Source organism: Dermochelys coriacea, chromosome 2 (genome assembly GCF_009764565.3).
Source record: "Dermochelys coriacea isolate rDerCor1 chromosome 2, rDerCor1.pri.v4, whole genome shotgun sequence".
In the NCBI taxonomy this organism is placed as follows: Eukaryota; Metazoa; Chordata; order Testudines; family Dermochelyidae; genus Dermochelys; species Dermochelys coriacea.
In genome coordinates, this window is record NC_050069.1 from 50,240,474 (window position 1) to 50,254,014 (window position 13,541).

At 41.8% G+C, this 13,541-nt stretch overlaps 1 long non-coding RNA gene across 1 annotated transcript; it reads right to left on the reverse strand.

The window, feature by feature from the left end:
• Positions 1–2,362: 2,362 nt before the first annotated feature.
• Positions 2,363–13,298, reverse strand: LOC119851048. The gene is made up of 4 exons (XR_006278740.1): positions 12,630–13,298; positions 7,080–7,207; positions 5,253–5,376; positions 2,363–3,911 (listed from the first exon to the last, which is right to left on the reverse strand). It is a non-coding gene; the product is annotated as an uncharacterized LOC119851048 (long non-coding RNA).
• Between the last annotated feature and the right edge of the window lie 243 nt (positions 13,299–13,541).

Here is a 13,541-nt window from a genome sequence, read left to right on the forward strand (position 1 = left end):
CCTCCCATCCATTTGTGATGGTCCTGCCCCCATGCATTTGCTACATGCACATTCTCTCTTCAGGTGACATTTTAACTCATTTGGGCATATCTGATTTATAAAAGGAGAATGGAGATCACACGTCTGGCTCAGGAAGTCACAATCCTTGACGATCTAATTCTAGAAGGGTCCCTGGAACTCCAGTTCTAAGAGCCTACAGCAGGTGGGGCCAGTTGCCAAAGCAATATAGCTTAGATTGGAAGAGATGGGTCAACACAGTTATATTATATAACACAGATTAGAATTTATACCATGGTCAGAGGCATCACACACTTAGCATCTATACAGCTCTTTTAATTTGTAGGTCTTAAAGCACAAAGGTGGGTATGTGTCGTTATTCTACCTTTATAGATGGGGAAACTAAGGCACGAGAGGCGAAGCTAACATTCTCAAACCTGGGTGCCTAGCACAAGGCTCCTAAGTCTATATTTAGTCATTTATAGAGAAATGGCCTTGATCCCAGAAGTGCAGAGCACCTGCAGCAACCCGTGATTTCAACGCGAAACGTAGGGCTGAGCTCTCATGGAAGTCAGGCTGTTTCTATTTAAATGCCTAAATACAAAAAGATTCAGGAGCTTAACTTTGGGCACCTAGGTTTAAAAATGTAGTCCCTGAGGGACTTGGTGAACGCCACAGAGTCAGTTGCAAAGCTCGGAAGAAAGCCTAGTCTTGCGGTTCTGTGTTCATTTCACTCAGAGCATAGCTGACAGCTCGTTGACATCAGCTATCACACTGTCCTGGGCCAACTTATAAAATCATACTAGTTAGAGAAGGACTTTTTCCTGTCTACCTTTTAATGCAGACTTGTTCATAGCAATATATGGTAAAATCCACACTAAGGGCCACACCTTTATTTCTTGTTAAAGACAGATTTAAGTAATGAATTCAATATTTAGCATCACTTTCTGACCTTTTTATTCACAATGAGTAGTATCTTACTCCTTAATAGTCCCACTGATTTCAATTTAACTGAATTCAGGTACTATTAAGGTTGGCAGTGTCACAGTTTTAGGATAACTGCACTTATATACCTCACCTCCATGGTCTGCTCCAGGAGCTCACAGTCAGGTTTTCAGCCATCACCTGTCTCTGGGCAGGGACCCTGGTCCCACTCCCTACTGACCAAGTGGTCTTAAATCTTCACAGCACCCTTCCACACACTGTGATATCCCCAGCAAGCCAGTCTGCCTAATGGCCAGCATATGTACTTGCTTTCCTGCTGAAGGCTATGAACAGTGTATTGCCAAAAGTTATATGTTACCCCACAGCTCTTTCTAAGCAAGCACATTTATTCTTAAGCATTACAGAGAACACATATTAAAAAAATCAACATATTTAAAACATACATTAAACATACCTGAAGTTACCCATTAGTCTTATGGGGCCCTAGTTGGCCAAAGTTCTTCCAACTCTTCTGCAAGGGTTGGAGCCCCCCACGGACAGAATTTACAAGTGTAACTCTGGAGTAATTCCCCTGAAGTCCATGGAACTGCTGTGATTTTACATCAATGTAACTGTATGCAGAATTTGGCCCCAGATTTCTAATTTCTCCCAATTTTTCTTTCTTGAATCCTAACTTTGTGTTATTATGAATACAATTCCTTTCTAAGGGCTATACTGGACCATCGGTTTTTAACAAGAATTCTCCACTAGTTTCTCTGGGCACTTCCACTAAAAAATGGATGGTAGGCTGTGGCTTTGTGTAACCTCTGAAAATGCAGTAGAAAATGGCACCAACAAGGATATAAAAATTCAGGAATTTTTTTAATCATGTAAAATTTTATTTTTTTTAGTGGCTTTTGTGTTTTGGCTGAATAGGTTTGGCTGGTGCTTTATAAACTAGAGCACTACAAGAGTGTTAAGTACTCGTTAATGAGTACAGAAGAACTGCCTGATACTCAGACAGTTGTGCATTAAAGACCTGATCCAATGCCCACTGAAGGTGATGGAAAGATTACCACTGACTCCAAAGAGCACTGAATAAGTTATAACAAAGACACCAAATCCAGTACACATGTATAAATAAATAGGAGACTGGGCTATCACTATTTCAATCAAAAGAATTTGAGGCAATTACATTTTCCTTCTTCCATAAGCCCATCCATAAATAACGTTGGAGAGAAAGATTCTGTTTTTAACAGTAGTCAGTTTAGCAGAGACTTAATACTGATGCATTTTCAGCCTTTGGGGAGTTTGTTCATCAGCTGCCATAGATATCGCTGCAAAAGAAGCCATCACAATGCATACATCATTCTGATGCAATGCCCCCCCATCAGGCAACAGAGAACACTGAGGCATGCTCATGAGACTTCTGTATTTTTTAAAACAATATCAGATATGTGGAGTGAACATACTGGAGTGAAATATGCATACTGGAGTGCTTCTTAATCCTGATATCACAATTGCTCCTGCCCTGCAATTAGATGTCCATCTTGCAAAGCCAGATTGGTTCCCAATTATTCTAGTGTAGAGCTTTGTCGAATGAAGGCTACTGGCCATATTATGCCCTCAATACTCACATGAAGCTGACAAAGAGTGAAATCCTGGCCCTACTAAAGTCAATGGTAAAACTCCCAATGACTTCAGTTGTATCTGAATTTTACCCTAGGAGTCTAATAGACATTCAGGTCTCAAACTTAGCTCTTTACTATTCAAACACACAGGTGTTTATATAATCAACCCTGTCAGGTCCACTGTTAAGAGGAAAAACCTTCACCAGTCCAAAAAAAAAAAAAAGGCATGACAAATAGAGTGAGGTGTGTGCTGTGTACAAATACATTTGCCTATCTTTCATAAGCATTCAGTTCACATTTCAGTTAATAGAGGTGGACAGTTTACTTTCAAAAAAGGAGTTGTGTGAATCAGTAAAGATTTTTCCTTTCAGCAATTTGCATCTGACCAATCTGTTTACACAGAACATCCTGTTTGGGTCAAGAGTTGGAGACCTGAATATCTTCATCAGATTCTTTGGGCCAGATCCTTAGTCAGTGTTCTGTTGACATCAATGGAGCTCATGGATTTACAGCAGCTGAGGATATGGTTCCTTGTGTCAGCTGCATGTGGGTATTCGAGGCACAATATAGCCCATCGCCTACTTTCCAAAAACTTCTACACTACAATAACCAGAAAATAATCTAGCTTTGCAACAAGGGACATCTAATTACAGGGTGGGAGCACCCATGATATCAGGACTGAGCAGTGCTCCAGGGTGTACACCACACGTATTTGATACCATAAACAGTACAGACAGAGGTCTCAGTGTTCTCTGCTGATTGCAAAGGGTGTGTTGTATCATGCCTCTGCTAACCTAGATAAAATTTTAAACAAAATTTCCCCCTCCTTCTCCTGCTCAATTAGCTCTTGAAAGCTCCTCATCTTGCCACTTATAACTGTGACACCTGATTGAGGAGGTCTGCACAGATGTAAGCAAGATATTAGGGCATGAAGTTTCATGGTTAAATGGGGAGAACATGGCTCACTTGGGTCTAAGAAAAGAACACACTTTGAGCACAATAAACAAGTTTTACATCATTTGAAATTCATGGATTTCCATTGAGTTATTTCTGACTTACATTGACGTAACTGAGTGGAGGTCCTTTATATGCTTTCAAAGGCCCCGATTCTGCCATCCTTACTTATTTTGAGCATTACCTTATTCCATGAGAAGTCTCACTGTGGCCAATGGAGCTACACTTTTGTAAGAAGAGAACCAGACCCAGAATCTGAAAACATTTCTTTCACTTACTTGTCAATACTGGAGTTCAGGATTTTATATCTCTTTTTATGCTCTGATTTTGTTGTTTGAGGTTTTGGAACTGTTGCAGAGGACACATGAAACCCTGAGTTCAGGATTGCAGTTAATGCTGTCAAACCTGCAAATGCAAGTCAAGAACACACACAAAGGTTATTGTTAAGTTTACTAATCATATTCCAGTGTTTTATGGTGTTGGATATACACTGTTTCCTGCTGGCTGAGATGATAACTTCTGACTCCTGATGAAGTAGGATTGTGCCTATTTTATCATGAGACAGAGGCAGATGGTAGGTTTATTTAAATGAAACCTTCATCCTCAATTTCACTAATTCTCTCCACAATCACATGCATCAACTTGGATGTATTACTTATTCTCTTCCACCTTCAGCTGCAACGGTATCCAAGCTCAAGCAAAATGCGTGGCATAAGCATGTGGCATCTGGAGAAGATGTGCGCACACTGAATCTAGGGTCTTGCAGACGTGCGCCCCAGCTGAATGATTTTGCAGGGGCTCCCAGATGCTTCTGAATCATTTATCTAGGGTTTGTCAGGAAATATATTGGAATGTCTGTCAAATTCTGTGAATGAGAGATTGGAGGTTCATGTACACAAAAGTGTGTGCAATTGTTTGCCTAACTTTGTGTGTTTGTGCATTTACTGCAATTAGGGATTTGCACTTGCAAAGGGCTAATCAGGGGTCTAAATGGGCAATTGTTTGGGGAAACAGTTGATACTAATTGCTTGGTGCAAAGTAAGTGAGCAGTTGCATGTGCATTCTGCACAAAGAATCACCCAAAATGCAGCCCATCAAACCTGCACATATAGTTTTCTAACAATCTCAGATCTCATTCGTTCCTTTCTTTTTAAAAAGTCTTGCAGTTCACTTTTAGAAAGGAAATAAGCCACTGGTACATCCTTAGATAATTTTACACCATTTCCCCCCCATGGGTTTAAACTTAATGTAGTACATATGTTTTCCCAGCTATTAAGTTAAGAGTCTGACACACTGAACACTGCTTTGTTTGCAGTGACACCTACTAGAAACAGGCTGCAAAGACTAAGAGCTGCCCCTTCTATTCACCACATTACCTATTGTTTTTCTTCCTTCTCCATGACAACTCCTCTGTCAAGCATTTGTGCCCAGTTGAAGTCTCTCATTCACTGAGTTAATATAAAGCTATTTATTATGTTTTTTGAAGATTCATTACCATCCTTATCATGGAAAAGAATGATGATCCCTGCCACTATAAGTGTATGTGTGGAGTGATTGCAAAAATCTTGTTCTATTAGTAATAATAATTTTGAATACCTGAAAGTATGCTAGGCACTTCCCACAAACTAGTAGACATGTTCTCTGTCCTGAAGAACTTACAGTCCACATTGTCATGACTTTGGGTTTCCTACAAGACAGTCTCAGATACCTGCAGCCATCATCAAGCTTCTCACTTGGAAATTTTACCTCAGGGCACTCTTCCCTCTGTTCCCTCTTATAAGGATCCTGGCCTTAGGAGCAGGGGTCTCTGATAGGTATGGTCAGTGTTCTTCAAAGGCCGCTGCAGAAATCACCCTTCACCACAGCTCCACTGCAAATTGAATTAATAAACTTGTAATTTGTTATTTTCCATTAAAATCTATGAATTAACTCCAGTACAGATCTGAAAGTGGCCACTGTCCTTTTCAAGCCCTCCAAAGTCTTATTTCTTATCCCAGTTTAGGCTTCCTTTCCATAAGCCACAGAGTCCAGTGTTCTCTTAATCTGGTCTCCACACCACCCTCTCAGCAGCCCAGACTGCCATCATCCCCGATGGACCAGTCTCAGGAGCCAGAGAACTTTCTTGGCAACTTCCATGAGCCCAGACCAAACCACCTACAGCTGGCAATTCTCCACACTCACTCCTCCAATGAACTTTTGAACCAACATTCTGAAGTGGCTCATAGCAACCCAATGGGCCTCACAGAGTCTTTCGGTTTCAAGCCTCTACCTGAACTCTACCCATATATTTTACTTCCCACATATGTCACACCTAAAATAATATAAACACAACACATACCCTAACATTCTCCACACTGCCTGGCTAAGAAATCTTACGAATTCTAACAACCATCATTATAGTATCCAGGCACCAAAACCCACCCTGGGACTGAGGCCCATGCCAGCAGAGGTCAGGCAATGGGATACAATTTCAGTTCAATTTTATAATACTTTATTGGCCTGACAAACTATACAAATGTTGTCAATGTATGAATACCAAACAGAAAAGTTCAATTACTTGCCTTGCCTTGCTAATGAGAATACTATGTATTATTTTTACTATCTACTATTCAAAGACTAACAACAATTATTAAGTATCAATTACACAACCTGCAACCATTGCCTACTAATCAAATCAAAATAACTGGACAACTAGAAATGAGCCTTTTGGTCAAAGTACAGCCATTTAAAACAGTATCATTTTGATAAATAAGGTGTTTTCTGATTGGCTTAACCACAAAACAAATTTGTTCCGTAATCCATCCAATCCCAGTAAAATGAGTAATTGTCACTGTAGTGTATTAATGCAGATCAGGAAAACAAACGTTCTTGAATTATCTGTTTCTTCTATTGGTATTTCAATCAACTGGTAAAGTGGAAAGGAAGTCATAGGTATATAATGCTATCAGGGAATAAATATCTCTCACTTTGAAAACAAATGCCTCTGCTTCACCAGTCAGTGTTACCAGTAAGTTGGCTACCTCCTCTTTGCATTGGCTTTGATTCAGCAGTGAGAGAGGATGACTTTGATCCCATTTCCTAGTGCACCTACATCATTCCAGCCTAAAGGTTTATTTATTCATCCATCCATTCAGTCTAACTGCAATAGAGTAGTATTCAAACAAGGACTCAATATCCGACAGCAGACATCCATACAAACTACCCTAGCCTTCGGTTCTGTTCTTGTTATTACCAAGGCCCCATGTATTCTGTGGCAAGCTGGACCTAAATTATGCAGGAAGATCCTAAGTTTCTGCAGGGCACTGGCGCAATATACTGGAAATTCTGCAGCAGCTTTATTTAAATATTTTTAATGGAGTGTTTTGACTAATTAAATATGATACTGAATAATCCACTTACTTCAATAACCGTGGTATTACTTTGACATTTAACTACCCAATTGGGGCGGCAGTTTAGGATTGTGGGATGCAACAGTATATTTGTTGGCTATTTCTGTTAAAGTGATCAGCTGTGAAATAGTTAATTGAGTTGTCATTTACATCATCATCTTTAGGTTTCAGAGTCAACACCCACTGAGAGAAATAAGGCAGTTCACATCTCCCAGAGCTATTGTCTCAATCTGTCTGCAGAGTCAGGAACACAGCACTCCATTGGTTTACATGTGTTTCCTGTTTTTAAGGTTTTCTTCACAGTCATGAGGCCTAGAAGCATTTTTTTAAAATGAACACTTAGATACCAAGGCAAGGGATGGATCCAGAGCAGATTATGTGACATGGAATCATAGAATACACTCAGACCTGATTAGGGACCATCTTTTTGTCCTTTGTTCATACAGCACCAAGCACAGTGGGGTACTGGACCATGACTGGGACTACTAGATGCTACCAAAATATCAATAATAAATAATAACTATTATTATTCAATTTACTACCAAAAGTGCACTAATCAATTCACAGCCCATATAAGACAGCTCCTGCCCTGGAGAGCTTACAGTCTAAAAACAGACAAAGGAATGGGAGAAAAGATTAAACAGTTGTTTTGTCCCATGTTTTGTCCTCTTTTGTTGATTTAGCCTTTTCGTCCTCATTTCTCTCTTTTTTAAAAAAAAAATTTCCATTAAAACTTTAGGATAATTACAAATAAACATTCTGTCAAAGGACAAATTTCAGGAATCTAATAATGCTGTATGTACACAAAAGTCTATACAGAGGGGAAAAAAAAAAAAAAAAGGATCAAACCCTGCTAAGGAAAGTTCCCAGAAGAGTACATGATAGAGTCAGTAACTTTAGTCTTTGGCCATTAAATTCAGTTTATGGTAACTGTTCTCATATCAATTCCTAGTTCATTTTCTATTTTTATTATTGCTAGTTCAATTTAAATTTTTTCTGTGTGTGTGTATACACACACGGGCACATGCACATACATATGCTCACTCAAAAGAAAAAGTATTATAAATAAGGCTAGTAAGCCCTGCCAGTTATTAATGTTGTCCAGTGCTTTCCATTATAATACCCTATTTTTAGTTGCTTATAACTTAGCCAAACTTTAACTGTTTCAGCTGTCAGAAGTCTGCCTCAGTCTGATTCTTTTCTGAAAATTTCAGCCGTTTCCAAGAACAAGGATATAGGAAAATATACTGTTTTGCCCATGTTAAAAAAAAATTTGGTGTCCTTTTCTAGCACCCCCATACTTTGGAGCAGGGAATTTGAGAGAGAGGGGTGGAAAAGGAGGGTGGTCTTTGTGTCAGGGATGTGCCTTTTGCCATCCCTCTGAAATTCTTTCCAAATCTGGCCAGGTGATAGGCTTCAAAGGATTAGATTTTTATTGGTAAATGTCAAAAAATGTTGATATCACTGTATACACACACCAGCTGATGAAAAAATATTTTCACAGATAATAATAAAAATGTACAGATAGGCAAAGTAAGAAAAATGTTCCTTGAGAACTTGTTAGCGTTGATTAAGGATATTTACTTGATATATTTTTACACATGATATTAACAATTTGTGTTTTAACAGTTATAATTTTTACTTTTTGAACCTGTGCATCCTGTCATTTAATAAGTATTGTCTGAGCTCCCCATTCCTTCCTGACCTGTGAAAATTTAAATCAATAAAAAGCTACTGTGAAATTTTAAATTGATAAAAAATGCTTAAAAATAAACATCAATATTATCCATCAAAATTTTAAAAAGAAAAATTTAATTCTGCCAAGCCAAATGATAAACTTCTGGGAAATTGCAATTTGTACATGCTCAGTAGAGACTTTGATTTTAGCAGTGAAAATCTCCAAAGATTCTGACCTTACTGAGCATGCTTGCGCTTCTCACAGCTCCTAGCACTGACCAGACTGTGTGTGTGCGCCAGTCCCACAGAGTGACATAGGCTATGTCTACACTACAGCCAGGATCAAGGCTCTGAGATCTATCCACCAGCGGTCGATTTAGCGGGTCTAGTGAAGACCCACCAAATTGACATCAGATTTCTCTCCAGTCGACCCTTGTACTCTACCCCCGACGAGAAGAGTAAGATAAATTGACGGGAGAGTTTCTCCCGTCGACCCCCCGCAGTGTAGACCCCGTGGTAACTCAACCTAAGGTATGTCGATAACAGCTATGTTATTCACATAGCTGGAGTTGCATAGTGTAGGTCAACTTACCGCGGTATTGTAGACCTAGCCTAAATATGCTCCATTCCCCCTCCCCACCTCCACAGCTCCTGTGTGTGACTATACTGCCCATGCTCCTTGTGCTTAAAGTCATCTGAAAAAAAGTGGGGCCTCTGTAATCACCCACACATTCACCTGCCCTCCAGAACAGCAATTTATTCTGATTGGGCCCATAAACCGGAACTGACAGCAGGGAGCTTCTCAGTGCCCCTCCCACACCCCTGCTGGCACTCAGGCAGCATGGAGGAGGACACTGCCTGATTCTGAATGCAGAAGGGAGGAGAGCTAGACCAGGGGGAGGGAAAGGAGTAGATTAGGATGAGTCTGATGAGACTGGGCCTGGAGCCAGGGGAGGAGCCTGGGACTGAAAGAAATGAGATGATAGGACTAGGAGCCATGGAGGAAGGGAGGCTGAGATGTGGAGTTAGCAGTGGGAGGGGAGACTGGGAGTGGTTGGGCAAGACAACTGAGATGGGAAGTTGGGAGTAAGGGAGGCTGGGACTGAGACCTGAGGGGAGAGGTGAAACACATGAAGACTGAGAGCTAAGGATTGGGAGCTAGTGAAGGAAACAGAGGGAGAAGGCGGGACTGGCAGCCAGTTGGCTGTGTAGGTGACCACCAAGATCAGACAAGAAGCAGAGGGAGGATGGGAGACTGGGACTGGCTGGAGACTTGGACTAGGAACCAGTGTTGGAGGGAACTGTGGTGTGCGGGGGGGCAGACAGATTTCACAAGGACCTGCAGTGTGGGAGAAAAACTGGGAATGGCTGGGCCAAGTGGCTGGAACTGGGTGGCAGGAGGGAGGAGAGAATGGGAGTAGAGGGGGAGATTGGGACTCAGACTGCAAGCCAAGAGGGAGAGACAAGGATTGGCTGGCAATGTGACTGGGACGAGAAGGCTGAGAAGTGGAGAATGAAATTGAGTGGATAAAGAGAATGGGATTGGGACAAGGAGCCGGGGGGGGAGGAAGAGATAGGATTGGATGGGGCAGAAGGGGACAAACCTGGGGACAACAGACAGAAGAATCTGTATCCACTACAGTGCACACCCCACCAAACCCTGGAATGGAACCCAAGACTCCCAATTCCCACCATTCCACTTCTGTCAGCAAATATCAGTGAAACCCCATTGGGAAAGTATGTGTCTCTTTCTCCTTTAATGCCAGTCCACTTAGAGGATGACATCCTACTACTGCTATTGGTTGCTCCATTAGCTCAAGTGGCAGAGGTCAGTGCTAATGACTGATATAGGTGCAAATATATGCCACATAATGCAATTTCTGTTTTATCAGTTTGCTATTTTTAAAAACCTAGAAAATTACACATGAAAATTACAAAAAATTACATTATAAGACAATTATGGTGGCAAAGTCAAACACTCAGAAATTAGGAAATGCCAAAATTAAGGTTGCTTGTGCAACTTTAATTCAGCCCTCTTACGAGTATTCATTTGACACACTATTACATGATCACATACTATCTTTTCCACAGGACCCTCTGCCTCCATCATTGCACAAGATGGACCTGATCTTGGGAGGAATCAAGGTTGTGTGGTGAATGAGATCTTCCCTCTTATGGCTAGATGTAGTGATGCAGCAACTCTGCCTCAGTTTTCCCCACTGTCTTTTGGCCTACTCCAGTCATAGGAGTGATCTGGCCCTCTGGCCAAGACAGGTTGAAGAGACCAGACCCTTTCCAGGGTCACAGAGTCCCTTATCAAAGTCCAGCAGAAATGTGTAAACAACCTAACCTTCCACCCACCTGGCTCAGCTCAGCTGTCTGTTACCTCACTGCAGGTGTGCTTCCACTGCTATAGACATCTTCCTGTCTAACCACAGGCTCCCGTGCCTCAATCAACCCCACAGCCGAGGGGCTGGCACAATCCTCCCCTTAAGCAGGGGTTCAGGCAGGCTACAGCTCAAAAGGGCATGTCCAGGCAGGCTTCCAGGTCATCCCAAGAGAAAGAAATCGGTTTGCATTTTACCCTTCCTCCTCCCAAGTGCTGTGCTCTCTCCTTTTTAAGTTGTGCATCCAAGACTAACAGCCAGTACAGATGCAGCCTCTGGCTGCAAATTAACCCCTTCCAGACTGGGTTGGGGTCTAGATAACCTGTCACAAGGATCCTTGCTTCATTTCTTGCAGACATTGGAAGGTATGTAGTGAGGCAGGCAGGGGATTGCTGGAGGAGAAAAGGTGGCCTTGTGTTTAAGACAGTCCAATGCTGCCCTGGAGAACTCGATTCTATCCCTGATTTTGCCACAGAGCTCCTAGGTGAGTCACTTAAACCAAATTTTTCACAGGTGGTCATGAACTGTGTGCTTCTCAATTTCCGGATGTCCAACTTGGAACCCTGGGGTCTGATTTACCAAAGTGCTGAGTACTCACAGCTGCAGTTGAAGTCAATGGGAGCTGCGCTTTGAACATAGAAAGCTATATAATGCTAAGGATTCTGAAAAGTCAGGTGCTATAGGCCTCAAATTTGGCACACAATAGTAGTGCATACTTTTGACTTTAATCTGTCTGTGCCTCAGTTTCCCATATGTAAAGCAAAGAAAGCACGACTCCCTCATCTCACAGGGGTGTTACAAAGGTGAATTAATGTTTGTGAAGCATTTAGATATTGCGGTGATGAGTGTCATAGAAAAGCCCATGCTGAAATTAATTCTTTCTTCAAAGCAAGGTTTGACTAGTGAACAGGAAACAAGGCCTAGGGCCACACATGAAACAATGAGGATAAAACAAAATAGTGAATAGCTTCTCATTAAATTAGCACAGTCCATTCTGTGAACTGAGGGAGGAAGGAGTCCTGTGGAAAACACAATATGAGCTGATATAATTAAAGATTGTGTCATCAAAATGCATATGCACCAGGGGACTGTGCAGCAGTAATTCTGGCATTTCCTCACTTTTAAGTGCTTGATTTTGCAACCTTAATCATGTTCTTTTTAACTTAGTGTTTCTTTGTGTAATAATGTTTATGTTCCCCTTGCATTTTGCTAAAGGTTTAATTTATTTCCACCCAACCTTCATCATTTCCAAAGCTCACTTGTTCCAATCACACATTCAAAACATTCATATTGATAATAAAACCACCATTTATCCCTTCCCTAGTATAACTAACCGTGACCTACTGTTTCTCTCTTCATCCATCCAACAGATATATTGAAGCTGCAGGCCTTTAGTCTGACTTCCTCCCCGCACTTCTCTCATCACAATCACCTTCTGCTCCGTTTGCCAAGGTTCAATGAGGAGTCAAAATCCTGCACCAAATCCTATTTGCTTCCTTCACCAGGATTTGACACCTTGACTCCTCTTTCTCCCTCACCTTCTTTCCACCTCACCCATTCCACTGTTACCTCTTCTCAGATAATACAGAAGCTAGGAGCCAAGGATAAGAGGTCATATGCAGGGATGTAGGAAAGTGCCACTTTTCTCATCAGTGTCACTTCTGTCTTACCTGGATTAAATTTGAGTCAGCAGCTTTTTCATCCAGATGATTATCTATTGCAGGAACTCTGGCATCTGGGAATTGCTGTTATTTGTGCCTGCTGAAAAGGAGATGTAAACTGGGTGTCATCAGTATATTGGTTGCACTGGAGCCCGTGGCATCTCATAACCTCTTCAAGAAGCCTCATATGTATATTGAAAAAGAGAGGAACCAGGATTGAGCCCCGCAGGATTCCCCATGATAGGGTTCTTGGTGTAGAGGAATGGTGGCCCATCACAATTTTCTGGGTTCCATCTGAGAGGAATAACTGAAGTTAATTTAGTGCTTCCTCTCCAGTCCTGCCAGGTGGCGTACGCCATCAGCAGCACATTATGACTGATGTATGAAATTTCAGAGTGCTGGACAGAACAAAATGGGTGCCATTTAAGGTTTTCACAACACACACCATCTTCCTAGAATGGTTAGACTGTGCCAAAACTGTGATTAGAATGATATTAGCTACAACTGTATTTAAACTATTGTTGGTACCAGGGATTTTAGGGTGGTTCCCCTGATTAATAGGTAACCCCTCTGCCAGGTGGAGCCGGCAGTAACCAGGGCCAGGTTCAATATCTAGGAGTTCCTTTTCAACAATACAACATAGAATCAGCTCAAGCCCCCACCCAGTGATCTGGGACAATTACACACCATCCCTGGGTGCCTCTGAGAGGCAATACTTCTCCACGCGCAAGCACAGAGTCCGAGTGTAGAAAAAAAAAACTTTTAATGAAAGGAGAGAAGCAGGGCTGGCTCTAGGATTTTTGTCGCCCAAGCAAAAAAATTTTCGGCGGCCCCTGCTTTTTTTTCCGCCCCAACTCCGCCCTTCCCAACCCTTTCCCCAAATCCCCGGCCCCACCTCCTCCCCCGGGTGTGCCGCCACTC